At 56.3% G+C, this 14,951-nt stretch overlaps 1 protein-coding gene across 8 annotated transcripts in view; it reads left to right on the top strand.

The window, feature by feature from the left end:
• Positions 1–12,344, top strand: part of LOC119567774 (C-type lectin domain family 2 member D) — a 55,097-nt gene extending 42,753 nt beyond the window's left edge. Inside the window, exons 1-5 of one of the 8 annotated variants that reach the window (XR_006285714.1) lie at positions 932–1,591; positions 5,690–5,925; positions 6,986–7,054; positions 7,245–7,362; positions 10,282–12,344. The gene's annotated coding sequence lies outside the window, so the exon portion shown is untranslated. Of the gene's footprint in view, positions 1–899; positions 1,592–3,509; positions 4,458–5,689; positions 5,927–6,985; positions 7,055–7,244; positions 7,363–10,281 lie in introns of those variants that run through there. The other 7 variants (XR_006285715.1, XR_006285716.1, XR_006285718.1 and 4 more) reach the window with 7 other exon arrangements.
• Positions 12,345–14,951: the final 2,607 nt, after the last annotated feature.

Raw genomic sequence — 14,951 nt, 5'->3', positions numbered from 1 at the left:
CTGGGGGTGGTGGTGCAGGGTATGGGGAGACTGAGGCACATGTGCCGGGCTGGGCTACCTACACTCAGAGCCCTGGGTATAAACAGAGAGACTCAGCCTAAGCAATTGCTTGGGGCCCCCAGCAGTTCAAGGGGGGGGCCCTAGTCCCTTTTTTTTATTGTAAGAACTTGTCTGTTTTAGTATTGGGGGAGGGGCCAAAAGGCAACTTGCGGGGAGGGAGAGGAAGGGATGGGGCAGGTCAGAGCCTCTCCGCAAGCTGGGGAAAGAGAGAGACAGAGACAGTCACCTGTCTTCCCACTTCCACATTGTAAGGTGGGGGGGGGAGCGAGGGGGCGGGGCTTCAGGGGAAAGGGTGGTGCAGGGGGCGGGGCCCCAGTTCCGGCACCAGCGGTTCCCCCCCCCCCCCGCAACACACACACTTTTAGGTACTTCCCTGGAAAGCCGCGTGTGGGGGGACTGACACACAGGGCCTGCCGGGGAGCGGCTGTGGCTCGCCAGGAAGCCGAGCCCGGGCAGGGATCGGGCTGCTGCTGCCGCCCCTCCCCAGCCAGGCTCTGCCCAGCAGCTGGCTATGGCCGCTTGCTCCCTGCCTGGGGCCTGGCTGCCCGGTCTCCGTGGCGCAATCTGTTAGCACATTCAGCTGTTAACCGAAAGGACGGTGGCTCGAGCCCACCCAGGGACGCGGAGCTGCTTTGGGGGGAGGGATAGCTCAGTGGTTTGAGCACTGGCCTGCTGAACCCAAGGTTGTGAGTTCAATCCTTGAGGGGGCCATTTGGGATCTGGGGCAAAAAGCGGGGACTGGTCTTGCTTTGAGCAGGGGGTTGGACAAGATGAGCGGCTGAGGTCCCTTCCCACCCTGACAGTCTATGAACAGGGGGAGGGGCGGAGCAGCAGGAGGACACAGCCCCGCCCCTCCCACTCACATGTGTGGAAGACGCGCCTAATATGGTATTCTACGTCACTTTGGGACGGTTTCCCGGACAGTCTATAGCGGGGGTGGTCAAACTACGGCCCGCGGGCCAGGGGACCCTCCTGCCCCGCTCCTGAGCTGCTGACTCACCCACTTCCCCGCAGCCTCAGGCCAGGCGCCCTCCCCGGCAGCTGGCTGCTCTGCGCTGAGCCGCGTCGCGGGGGGGGGGGGGGAGCGGCTCCATCCCGCTCCCCGATGCGCCTCATATGGATCATTCCCTGAGGGCGTTCCGGGATCTCGTGGCGCGGCGTATTTAAGGAGGATCCCCCGCCCAGCCCGAGCCATAAGCCGGGAGGCAGCGACACAGGAGCGGGGAGCGCTGCGGGATCCTGACCGGCTGGAGCCTCTGCCCTTCGCCCGCTCCCCGGGGGCAGACAGCTGGGTGCGTTTCCCTTCCCAGTTGCTGACCTGCCCGGCTGAGCGGGGCTGCAGCCGCGGGACCCTCTCCCCGAGCCTGGCGGCTCCCGGCGGGGCAGCCCGTCCCCTCGCTGCTCCCTCTGCCTGCCCGCCGGGCTCGCTCTGAGCCCGCTCCAGGGGACACGAGCCTGGGCGAGCTGCAAGCCGGGCTCCAGGCGCCGGCTGCCCGCGGAGCGATCGGGGGCTGGGGGTCTCCGCCAGCAGGTGAGGAGGGGCTGGTGTTATGCACGGATCGGGGAGGGGGCGAGCAGGGCGGTGCCGGGTGCCGGCGGGGGAGAAGAGCTGGGTGGGTGCATCGGTCACACTGGGGAACCCGGGGGCTATTGGGGTGGGGGCTGTGCGCTGATCGGGCGGGGTCTGTTGGGGAGGGGGCGGTGCTCTGATCGGGTGGGGGTATTGGGGAGGGGGCTGTGCGCTGATCGGGTGGGGGAGGGGGCGGGCGGGGTCTATTGGGGAGGGGGCTGTGCTCTGATCGGGTGGGGGTATTGGGGAGGGGGCTGTGCGCTGACCAGATGGGGGAGGGGGCGGGTGGGGTCTATGGGGGAGGGGGCTGTGATCCGATCGGGTGGGGGTATTGGGGAGGGGGCTGTGCGCTGACCAGATGGAAGGAGGGTTAAGGGGGGCAAAATAGGCGGGTAACCTGCAGGAGCTGAAGTTGCCTCCCGAGACAAGAGCTCCGCTGCTGGGCAGCAGATCACGATCGCGGATCGTTTTGGGGTGGGAGGGGAAATGATTTTTCCCTGCAGTGAGGGAAGACGTCTCCGCTGGTCCCCAGGGCAGACTTTGTTTCTTTGTCTTTTAACGGATGGGCCAAAGTGTCCTAACGCCCCCTCTGAACTGCCCCCTCGGCAGCGCCGGGTGTCTCAGCCCGCCGTGTGGGGGGGTCTGGGGCTGACCCTCACTGGGGGTCCCAAGCGAGCCCTGGGGACGAGGCGCTGAAGGACGGGATCTCAGTGGAGGGCAGCTAAAGAGATTTGATTCTAGCAAAGCGCCAGCTCCCTGCCTAAAGCACCGATCTCCTGCCTGCTCTGAAATCCACCCGCTGACTTGGAGCCTTGACAGTTTGTGTGCCTCGGGGGGGGGGGGCACAGGGCCATTTGGACAAGGGATTTCTGAGATCCCCTCCTCCCCCGAACAAAGCCCCCAACCAGCTGAAGTTGACCTGCTTTCCTTACAGCCAGGGCTGAGATCAGTGCACCAGGATTTTAAATGCATCCGATGCAGTGAGCTGCAGCTCCTGAAAGCTTATGCTCAGATAAATGTGTTCGTCTCTAAGGTGCCACAAGTCCTCCTGTTCTGTTTTTAGACGGCTGACAGTTCTCCCAGCAGAGTGCAGGGCTCCCCCAGCCCTTCGGGGGCGATCAAATGACCACGTTATGAACCACTTTGATTCGAGGTTGGCCGGCTGCTCAGCCGGTGTGAGACCCACACGCCAAGCAGATCACGCTGTGCCCGTGCGGGGAGAGAGGGGAAGGAGCTTGAAAGCTAGTTATGACCCTGGGGGGAATGGTCCAGCCATTGAACCACAGCGGGCACCATGAATTCATGCAGGACAGGTCCATCCATGGCTATGAGCCAAGATGGGCAGGGATGGTGTCCCTAGCCTCTGCCAGACGCTGGGAATGGGCAAGAGGGGATGGATCACTTGATGATTCCCTGCTCTGTTCATTCCCTCTGGGGCACCTGGCCCTGGCCACTGTCGGAAGACAGGACACTGGGCTGGATGGACCTTTGGGCTGACCCAGTGTGGCAGGTCTTATGCTCTTAGGAGTTCAAATCCAAGCCTGGGTAGGAAATCTGTATCTTAAAAAAAGGAGGCATCTTGCTCTAATCTGCCTCTCTCCAAGGGTTTTTATTATTATTATTATTTATTTTGGGGAAACTTAATCCAAATACAGCAGAATACTCAGAAGGAGCTAACCCTGTCTTTGAAATGACAATGAATTCCACATGCAAATGCTCGCTGGGAGCGGAGGGTGAGAAGGACGGAAGAGTGGCTGGGAATAGGGGCAGAGAGGGGTTGAGGTTGGGGGCTAGGTGGGGTGGAGCACTGAGAAGGGAGGAGTGGGGGAGAGGGATGGGGACTGGGGGAGAATAGGAGCAGGGGTGTGTGGGCTGTGATCTGGCACCTCCCAGCCCATATATGGCTGACACCCCCATGGGATCTGGGAGCTGGAAGGCCTTGGCCTGTCCTTGAGGGGTCTGAGCCTGTTTCCCTAAAACTTCCCATGTGTGCCTGTCCATTGTGCGAGTGCCAGGATCTGGGGGAGGGGGGAGGACCCTGGCCAACTCTGTAGTTCTGACCCCACCCTCTGTGCCCTCCATCCTCATGTGAGCATGGTTCTGGGGGGCCATTGCTTTTGAGGGAGGGTCCTGAGCCCCCTCCCTCCCAATGATCCTCGACCCCCTCATGTGAGCTGGTCTCTTTGGGTCCCTGCCCCTCGGGGGGTGTCTGAGCACCTCTTCCTGCACCCCCTGTGAGCCAGTATTTGGGGAAATCCTACCACTGTGGGTGTGGAGCGGAGAACAGGCATACTGGGAGCGTGCACCAAGAACACACCGCTGACACCAGGGTGAGGAGTTGAGTCCGGGCACGCTTGGTGCATATCCCAGGCTCTCCAGCAATGGGGATGAGAATATCCACGGCCATGAATGGAGCAGTTCCAGAATATCGAGTTCAGCAAATCTCAAACACCTAAAAGCCAGGAAATACAGGTACGTGCCCAGGTAGCCGTAACTCCGCCCTCTGAGTGATGTCCCAACAGGTCCATCATACGCTCACACTCGGCCTTTTCACTGTCATGGGCAGGAGCTGCCTCCGCTTGCCCAGCGCTCCAACACGAAGCATAATCCCTGCACAACACTGCACATGTGAAATGTACCAACCACTTCCCACTCACTCACTGGATACCATCTAACCTTAGACTTTCCCTTTCCCACATTCAACCCACAGCCTGCTCTGGCATCCCACCTCACTGCTGCCAATCCCCATGGCAAGACCCCCCAGTGCCTTGCTACGGAGACAACATACACAAGTTTGCAACAAAATGAGGCAGACTGGATCCTCAAGGTACAACGCTTCCTGCGCCTTGATGGGGTGGGGGCAACTCCTGGTTTCCTCGTAGCCCAGTCACAGCTCGGACACTCCTCAGACTAACGCCTATCACCTCTCTCGACCTGCCCCACCCTTCAGTACAGCTACAGGTCCCACAGTGAGTGCAGCCGCTGTACATGCCGATAATCCCAGTGCCTCTTGCCTGCTCCAGGGAGCAGAGTTGAGGTTGCCTGGGCATGGACCGTAACTCTGTAATTCCCAAGTTTCTGATGCTTGAGTTTTGCTGATGCCCACGTCCTGGAAGGGAAGGAGCTGTCCCTGCCCGGCAAGCCGGACCTCTGCCTGCATGAAGTCTCTGCTGTTTAACTGATTTCAGATTCCTGCCCCTGGTTGGAGCTGAATTCACACTGCTGCGGGGTGGCGGCGGGGGGACAGTCTCTCGGAGCCCCACAAGTCTTGTCCATTCCAGTGGCCTTTCAACCCTCTGGCTCTCTGTGCATGCTCAGTGTAGTCCAGGGGTCCTCAAACTGGGGGTCGTGAGGTTATTAGGGGGGGTCACGAGCTGTCAGCCTCCACCCCCAAACCCTGCTTCATCTCCAGCCATTATAACAGTGTTATAAATTAAAAACCACTTTAATATATTTAACGGGGGTCGCCCTCAGAGACTTCCTGTGTGGAAGGGGTCACCAGGACAAAAGTTGGAGAACCACTGGATAATCCATTTGGTTCTAGGGCTGGAGGCACAACCCTAAAAGGAGACGCACACGTTTTTGCTCCTCGTGTTCTCCGTTTTGCTCCGGCTGGTGGGGCTCAGGGGTAGCTGCTGCCCCTGTCCCAGGCTGGGTGGGGGGAAGGGAGGGGCAGGGACCCTGGGCTGGAAGCACTGGGAATGAATTCTCAGCCAATCAGATTGTGGGGCGTGACACCAGGAGCATGGGCGAGGGTCTGAAGCCAGAGAACTGGGTGGGGAATGGAGGGGCAACAGCTCCGGAGCCCATTGGGGTGGCATTGGGACAGGGGTGCTTGGGAGAGTCACCACTGGTCACAATCCTGTAAGTGGGGACTGGATGAACACGAGTGAATGTCACCACGTGCCTGAGGGATCCCAGCAGGCCAGGGCCAAGGACTGAAGTGAGATCCCTCCATCTGGTGCCTCCAGGGCCTGGTGAGGGGATATAAGGGGGGAATCCTGATACGGGGACCCCACAACCGGTTCTAAACAATGGAGGCAATGTCTTGCCTGACAGGTCTGGGAGGAACTGTCCGAGCTCCCCTTAGAGAGAGGCTTGCCACGTTCAGACAATCTGCAGGGGGCCAGGAGGTGACCGGCCCCGCAAACCAGCTGCCCAGCCACCCCAGAGGGGCCTGATCCCAACCCAGCGTTCGCCCGGAGCCCAGATGGATCCAGCAGCTTCTCCCTCTGCCGGGGCACCGCAGCCCACAGGGCATCTTCATGGCAGGGATGGGCCTGGCACAGCCCCAGGTACCGCACTTCTCTGCCCGGGACGGGGACGGGGAGAGGCTAAACACGGACCCTGCAGGGCTGAGCGGCAGCAGGTGCAGCTGGCTGGTCCCTGTGCGGATCCCCCCATTGGGATCTGCTGCAGCTGCTCTTGGGGGGACAGGGAAGGGGCCCTATGGCCAGGCAGGGGGCGCAGCTGTGTGTGCAATGGGTGCAGGGGCTGGAGTTGGGGGGGAGGTTGTGGGAACTGGGGTGGGTGGGATGGGGGATTTCACAGCAGCTGTAACGAGTGGACTGAAATGGTTCCATTGACTTTTTTTTTAGGAAAAATTGGGTGTTTGATTAAAGGCAAGTTTTTGTGGAAAGTGTCGGCTTTAATAAAAAACATTCACGGTCTTCTTGGAAAATTCAAAAACCAAAAATTGTTCTGTTTTCAATCATTCTGGACTAATTTTTTCTGATTCTGGTAGAAGATTTTGGCGGGGTTGGCCATTTTTGTCAGAAGTTTTTCTTGTTCTAGCCCTCCTGGATGGGGAGAAAAGCTTGAAAAGGTGACCCCTAAAGGCTCCACCACCAGGAGATCAAGAACAGAACCAAAGTTGTTTTCAAAATCTCATCTTGTTTAAGACAATCTCATGGTTTTGGGGGCCTCTGACTTGTGATTTTTGGTCACTGGGGGTTGGCCACATGGGCTAGAACCAGCTTGGCCAGGATCCAGATGTTAACCCCAGTGTAGAGGGCTCTGGCAGTGGCCCATACCCATCAGCTGTGGGGGTCAGGAGAGAGATTTGATGTGTTCCCTGAGGTTCAAATTAGCAAGAGAAGGGGCCGGGAAGACACATTATAAACTGCGGGATCAGTGACATTCAGGACGAGGCAACATTGAAAATACTCAGCAGTGTTAGAGTTACTTTGCTCTGACACTCTCAGCCCTGGTGGAGCAGAGCCCCCAGGCCTTCCCTGAACACACCCACAGATACCCCTGCAATGGGGGTTCCGAGCTAGGAGTGGGGCAGGGGGACCCCTGGGCACCAACTCCTCACCGCACTCTCTTCTCCCTGTTCTCTCTCTCTCTCTCCAGATCCAGCCAGCCAGAGCGGGGTGGCAGCTCCTCCTGCCCCACAGGGACCCCTTGCTGCAGCTGTCGTGAGTAAGTGTTGGGGAGCAAACCCCTCTGCCAGGCCGGGATCTCGGTATCTGGGGGTGGGGGGATTTGCTGGGGGGTGTCTCTGTTCTGCGCTCTCACAGCCCCGCTTTCCTCTCTCTGTTAAATCTCCTGGGTGGGATCCACCTTCCATCCCTCCGCTGACCTGCCTGTGCCCCTCTCCTCTCTCTGCCAGGCCCCTGCCTTCGCTTGGAGCTCTCGCCGGGGAGGGGCTGCTGCTGCTGACTCTGCTCTGAGCTCTGCCTGAGGATGGGGGAGATGCACTCGGCCCCTGGAGGGGTCAGGAACCAAAGGTAGAGAGCATCTCGCAGGGGTTGCCTGGGAACTAGTTCATGGTTTGAGATTGTCTAGCTCAGCATTTGTCCAACTGGGAGTCCTGACCCAAAAGGGGGTTGCAAGGCTATGGCGGGGGGAGGGGGGAGTCAAGAGATCACAAAAATATTCTCAGGGGAGGGGGGGCAGGAGCGGAAGAGGGCTACAACAGCTGCCCCTCTCCAGCTGCCCAGCTCTGAGGGCAGTGCCCCGCCCGTAGCAGCCCAGAAGTGAGGGTGGCAATACCATGGGTATGTTTCTATGAGTCCATACAGTAACTTGCTATGACTGTTTGGGGGTCGGGGGTTGTCATAGCCTGAAATATTTTCAAAGTGGGGCCAGCAAAACCAAAAGTTTGAGAAGCCCGGGTCTAGCTTATTCTGACACCTGTTGCTCCCAGCCTCCCCCCAGCTGGTTTTATAGAGCTGGTGAGGCTCTTCCTCCCCATCTAGTGTCCGATGCTAGTAAAGCAAGAGGGGAAAAAAGTGATCCAGGCAACGACAGACCCATTCATCGAAGCCCAGCTGAGTAGTAGGCAAGGGGCTGTAGAACGCACTGTGAGGGAAGGATGATGAAATTCATGGAGGGAAATGGCAAGGGGGATGTAACCAAAGGTAGATGGGGCCAGACTAACCCGAGTTCCGTCTTTGAGACGAGAACGGATTGTTTAGACAAGGGAAATGCAGCAGATCTAATATACTTGGACTTCAGTAAAGCATTTGATACGGTACCACATGGGAAATAATTAGCTAAATTAAGGAAGGTGGGGATCAGGACAAGCATTGTAAGGTGGGTGAGGAACCGACTGGAGGGGAGAATGCTGAAAGATGAACTATGGGACCAGAGGGAGGTTCCTAATGGAGTTCTTCAAGGATCTGTTTTGGGATCCATCTTCATTAATCTCTTTACTAATGGTGTTAACACGAAAAGTAGGAGAGTGATAACAAAACTTACTGATGATAAAAAGCTGGGAAACGTGGTCAGTACAGAGGAGGGTCGGAATCTGACACAGGAAGCTCTGGATGACCTTGTAGACTGGAGTAACAGAAAAAAGATGAAATTTAATAGTACCAGGTGCAAGATCCTGCACTTAGGGTCTAATGATAAGAATTTCTGCTGTATGCTGGGGGCTCATCGGTTGGAGGAGACAGAGGAAGGGCGAGACCTTCGTGAGTCGGTCGATTACAGGATGATGGAGCCACCAATGTGATGTGACCCATGAAGAAGGCAAATGTGACTCTAGGATGTATCAGCTGAGGCATTTCCAGTAGAGAGAGAGAAGCATTAATGACATTGTACATGGCACTGGAGGGCCCTCATCTGGAATGGAGGGTCTGTCCTATGAGAGGAGAAAGGGAGAGCTGGGCTGGTTTAGTCTAGCAAAAGGACGGCTGAGAGGGGATCTGATGGCTCTCCATAAATACATCGGGGGGGGGGGGTAGACACCAGGGAGGGTGAAGAGCTGTTCTACATAAAGGACAATGTAGGCACAAGAACAAATGAGGATCAAGTGGCCAAGAACAAGTTCAGGCTGGAGATCAGAAGGTTTCTAACCATCCGAGGCGGGAGGTTCTGGATCAGCTTCCAAAAGGAGTTGTGGAGCAAACAACTTGATTAGTTTTAAGATCGCTTTGGACACATTTGAGTGTGATTTGCATGACAGGGTTGCTTGTGGTGGTGGGGGTTGGACTGGCCAACTCTGGGGTCTTTTCTGGCATATGTCTTATAGTCCCAAGTCTCACGCTTCAGGGCTTCAGCTGGTCACCTGCAGGGGTGAGGAAGGGACTTCTCCCCTGCCCCCATGTATTCTGGGTTGGGGGCGGTGTTTGTTGTTTCCATCCTCTGAAGCATCAGATTTAGTCCTGGCTGGAGGTGGGACACTGGATGGGGTGGGCCAGTTCTCTGGAGTGGAACCAAGCTTTTGTTCTCTCAGGAGCTTGGGTGGCTGGGTCGAATGCTGGGTCACATACTCAGGGTCTCAGTTATTGCATATGTGGGGTTGGGAAGGAATTTTCCTCCAGATCAGATTGGCAGGGAACTAGGGGGTGTTTAGCCTTCCTCTGCAGTGTGGGGTGCAAATTGTTTGCTGGGACCAACTGGCTATCTCTCCCTTAATCAGTTCTGTTAGAGGCACCTGCTTTCCAGTTCCAGAGGTCACTGATCAGCCCCAGCAGACGACCCCCAGCCAGGGGGCACTGGGAAGTTCATTTTCAAGAGGATTTCATGGCTCATGATGAACTGGGCATGCAGATCCCTTAGGTAGCTCTGAAAATCACTGCCTGGGGAATGGAGATACCTGGCTAGTGGGGCAGAAAAAAAAACAACCAAAACCCCCAAACCCCACACCTCCCCCACTTTTTTGATGGCTTAAAATATTGGGTAAAATACTTCCCCTGTGACCTGTGCAGTGCAAGAAATTTGATAAGCATTTATGAGACTTTAGGACAGGAGCAATTTATATAAAATTGGCATAATGGCTGTTGATGGAGCCTCACAGACGAACTCCATCTCCATAGAGATCACTCCAAGTGAGTGTCAAAGGAACCCGCTTACCGCCCCACTGTGTATCCTGTATCTGCCACAGAAGGAGTGACGAGAATCAAGAGTTGTCCGGGGTAACCTAGGGCCATAACCGCAGTGGGGGGTGAGGTGGGATTGAGGAGTATTGACAAATCTATGGTGGGGGGAGCCGAGGCCTGGGATAGCCGGGAGCTGCAGGTTGGGCTTGAGGGGCAATGAGGTGTTTGTCTACACTGAGACAGCTCATAGCCTGACATGGTTGTCCAATTTGGTTCCTTGTTCAATCTTTTTGCCTTCATCCGTCTGCCTGCATGGGCAGCACAAACCTCCCTGCACTCGGCCCTTTAACCCAGCCGTGGGGCTCTGTGCTTGGATTGTAGATTTCAACCATGCTTCGTGCCTTGCTGTGAACATCACATTGCAGCTGCCATTGGGAGATGCTGTTAGGGGTCACTACAGAGCAGCGGATGGCCGAAGAGCCAGTCCCCTGCTCCCGACAGAGCCCCAGGATGACCCTGAGAGCAGCGACGTGGAGGAGATGGAAGTGGAGGAGATGGGAGAACAAGAGGACGAGGAGATGGACGTGAATTAGAACATCGCTCTGAATCTGATCTGTATAGTGCTGGATGTGCATATGGACCATAGGATGTGCCCCTATAGGAGGGGCACTGTTTACAGACCTAGACCTCTCAGGGATTTTTTAAAATGTATTTTATTATTATGTTCTCCTTTGCACTTACAAGCTTTGAGCAGATTTGGGGATTAATGAATGTTCTGTTTCCAGTGGTGTCACTGTGTCGACAGCTCTGGGATTCGGACACGATACGGGTACAGTAGGGTAACGTGCATCAAATCTCTTCAATCCAGTCAGCGTGATCCGAGAGCAGACGAACGACCGGCAGGCTTTGTGTTGACCTAGTGTGAGTCAGAGCAGCCTTGAGGCTGCTGTAACATTCTGCTCCCCATAGGCCCAGGAGCAGAGCACGTGCCGAGCCTTCACAACAGCCAGGGAGATGCCTTGTGCAGGGGAATTTTCAAGGGCTGTTTACACCCATTTTAAATCCCCTTTGCCTCCCAGAGTTACCTAATGGGGCAGAATGTGACTGACTTCAGATTTTTCACAAATTGGCTGTTTTCTGCGGAAAGTTTTTTGTTTGTTTTTTACCACCATCCCCAATGTCTGAAAAACAAAATATTTGCACTAAACCAAAAACATTTCAATCTGTAGAGCCTGCTGGGATGCTGCAAGGGAGCTGTGGTCCAGGTGTGTCATGTCCCCATTCTGCTCTGGGGGAGACTCGCCTCATTCTGGCTGGCTGGACTACATCTCCCATGATGCACCATAGTTGGGGACACCCACGATACAGCTGGCTCCCCTCACCTTGAGGAGATACCATGGTGCACTGTGGGAGATGGTCAGATCAAGGAACCACCTAGCCTCCTGAGAAAAATGCACCATGTTATATGTTGTTTCAAGTCATGAAATATTTCAGTTCAATGTAATCCTACCAGGGTACCATGTAGCCTCATGGCAGCATTTACATTGAACTGAAATATTTTGGTTTCAATTTTTTTGCCTAAAAGTGTAACTTTCTGTAGAAAATTTCAGTGAAAATTATTCCCCCCTCCCCCATTTTCATCAGTTTGCCATGGTGGGGGGACCCACTTTTTCCAACCAGCACTGCCCATGCCATCTGCTTACCCAGGATCAGGTCTGTGATTCTGAACCCTAGCACGAGGGTGTTACAATAGCTGGAATGGGGGTGCAACAGTCGGCATATCTCTGTAAACACTCCTGACTGTGCAAAGCTGTTTGAATGGTGGATTCTTGTTCTTGAAACACTGGAGATGGGAGCTGGTCGAAATGTTTCAATGTTTTTTTTCAATAAAAAGCTTTTTTTTCCAACAGCGAGATTTTTTCATGCACAGTTGTTGACCTTTTTGTTTGATTGCCAAAAATAAATATTTTAATACTTTTTGATAATTTCCAAAACGCAGAGCAAAAATACTGGTTTGCTGAAAAAGTGGATTTTGGCAAACAAAATAAATAACTGTTTTGGGTTAAACATTGAAACAAACCCACTTTTCTTCATTTTTGTTCGAAACACATTGAAATGAAAACAACTTTGCCATTGTGCATGAAAATGGCTTTTTGTATTTTGACCAGCTCTACTAGAGGCCACACTGTTAACAGTCTTCGTTATTTTAAAAGATATATCCTAGCAGGGGCATTAAAACCTGGCATTGGGATCTGAATGCACTGTGATTTGTACGTCTGTGCAGTATTCTTACAGATCAGACGTTTCTATTCTTCTGATGATTTATGACGCTGGAAAGCAAGGGATTGTGTTGTAGAAAACTCAGGGTTTTGAACCAGATGCTTTTAAGACGAATGTATTTCTTTATTTTGAGGTATAAAAATACACTTTTATTTGTTCTGTCACTTTATTTATTCGGCTCTGTCCTTTGCCCACCCGTCTCTCCACCATCTGCTTGGGCTTTGCTGCTTAATTCATACAATTACACTCCCTGCTCCTTTCTCTGTAGCACAGTTCCTAGTCCAGTCCCCCTGCTCCCTGTTGGAAACAAGAGAGGGACAAGCGCTGGCAACCAAAACAGCCTGGGTGCAGGTAAATAGACCAAAGTGCTGCTTAAAAAACACCCTGTTTCCATAAAAAGATTGGGCTAGTAACTTTGGGCTATTGACGCAATAGATAATAGCTGGCAACCCTTTGAGTCATAGGTCATGCCCCCAAAGCCACCCTGCTTCTGCCAGAGCTGGACGTGAATGTCTCTTTAACCGAGGCACTGATTTGGGGGGGGGCTTGACCCCTGCTTGCCCCAGGCCCCGCCTCTTCCCAACCCAGCCCTCCCCCGGGCTTGCCCCGTCCTCCCCCCTCAGCACCTCCTGCACACCGCTGAACAGCTGATCACAGGGGGAGGGGAGGTGCTGGGGGGGCTGATCCTCAGGGGGCCTGCAGACCCGAGCGCTAACTCGGACGATATTTGATGGTTTATGCGGAGTCCCAGCTCCTAGACAAGTGAGTGTGGGAGAATCTCGGCTTTGGTTTAAAAATTAAAGGACGCTGGTAGCCCTCAGCGTCATGGAGAAAGGCCTGAAAACGTGCCCACAGGCTGTAAAACCAGGCAGGGGAGAAACAGGCTGTATCCTTGTTTAATACCTTGCTGATTTTTAAGCTAATCTCTTGATTTGGGGGTTGGCAGGTTTGGGCCCACCCGTGGGTGCTCTGGGCCTGGAGCACCCGTGGGGAAAAATTAGTGGGTGCTCTGCACCCACCGGCAGCCAAGCTCTCCGCCCCCCCACCCAACCGCCTCCACTCCTCCCCCTCCCAGAGGCCCCTTCTCTGCCCTCCCCAAACAGCTGTAGCAAGCGCTGGGAGGGAGGGGGAGGAGCGGGATTGTGGGGCGCTCAGGGGCCGGGGTGGGGATTTGGGGAAGGAGTCGGAATAGGGGCAGGGAGGGGGCGGAGTTGAGGCGGGGACTTTGGGGAAGGGGTTGGAAAGGGGGCGGGGGTGGAGCGGGCAGAGGGGGGTCAGCACCCACCTGCCCCGCGGAACTTTCCCTAGCTGGAGATTGGAGCTCTTGGGACTAAGATCCAACCCCCCCCCCCCCCCACTGTCTGACACCCCCCCCCCCTTTGCTGTCAGCCCAGCCGAGATCACTTGAGCAGCCCGCAGCCGGAGGGGGGGCAAACCAGCAAGGAACCGACCTGCTCTGCAGCGAGACCCGTGGAGACGGGGGGTCTGTGGGCAGGAGAGAAGAGCTGGGCACATGGAGGGAAAGTTCGGCCCCCAGGGAGAGGGAATAAATCTGTCTGGGGGTGGAGGGGCAGGCGGGGGGGGGGGGGGTTACAAACCCAACTACAACCCCGATGACGTGGGACCCTGTTTGTTGCCATCTTGGCTCCCCCTCGCTGAAGTTCAGGGTCACTATCGCTCTCCCCTCGGGCACAACCGTCCCGCGTCTGACTCGGTCCGGCCAGCCCGGGGTCTTCTGCCTCCGGGAGCCGCCCGTCCCGGCTGCTTGGAGGGAAGGGGCCGGGAACCCGGCAGCAGACAGCTGGGGGGGCGCCCCGCTGTGAGAGCTGATCCCCAGCAGCAGGGACAAGTCTGAGAACCAGGCAGGTCATTTTGGACTGTCCGAGCCAGCGGGCGGGGCGCTGGGTTCCGGACAGGCCGGAGGACCCCCCCCCCCCGAGCCTTTCCTCAGGGCGGATGCGGCGGAGGCGGAGTCAGCGCGAGGCTTTAAAGCGCAGCCGGGGGACAGGGGGTCGCAGAGGCTGGGGAGGCTCCAGGATGGACGGTCGCTGCTGAGCCGGTGAGAAACGTGCTACCCGCGCCGGGCTCGTGGAGGGAGCGCCGGGACACGGGGGGGGCAGGGGCTGGAACCCCCCCCCGTCTCTCCGGGCTGCGGGGCGGGTCCCGGAGTCCCCCGGGGATGCTCTGGAACTGCTCCCCATGAAACCAGGCAGGACTCTGGGGAAGTTCCCCCCCCCTCGCCCCGCCCGGGCTCCAGGGGGCGGGGGTGTTTGAGGATGTGACGCAGCAGGGAGGGGGGAGTGTTGACCTGGGAATGTGCCCTGGGGACGGGAGACCTGAGAGCCTGTCAGCTGAGCCGGGAGGGGGCGGTAACACCTCTGCCCAGGAATGTGGATGGAGGCTGCAGGAGGGAGCCTGCTGGGGGGGTTTAGTTTCAGTTTGGGGCTGGGTGGAGGAACACAGGGAACCCCAGGGCTGGGGTCTAAGCTCCCTGCTCCCCCAGAAGTACTTGACTGAGGGGTCCTGGGGGTACCCACAAGCTCTGTTTTGGACGGTGTTCCTGTTGTCCAATAAACCTTCTGTTTTACTGGCTGGCTGAGAGTCACAGTGAATCCCAGGACGAGGGGTGCAGGGCCTGGACTCCCCCACACTCCGTGACAGGGTGTGCCGTCCCCTCCCCCTCCCCCTGTCCGGGCTCCGGGGGTGGGGGTGCCTCCTCTCCCTTCCCTTCTTCTCCTTTCTGGGCTGGTGGGTGGGGGGGCTCTGTTTTT

Source organism: Chelonia mydas, chromosome 14, assembly GCF_015237465.2.
Source record: "Chelonia mydas isolate rCheMyd1 chromosome 14, rCheMyd1.pri.v2, whole genome shotgun sequence".
Lineage (NCBI taxonomy): Eukaryota > Metazoa > Chordata > Testudines > Cheloniidae > Chelonia > Chelonia mydas.
This window is presented reverse-complemented; position numbering and strand designations above follow the sequence as displayed.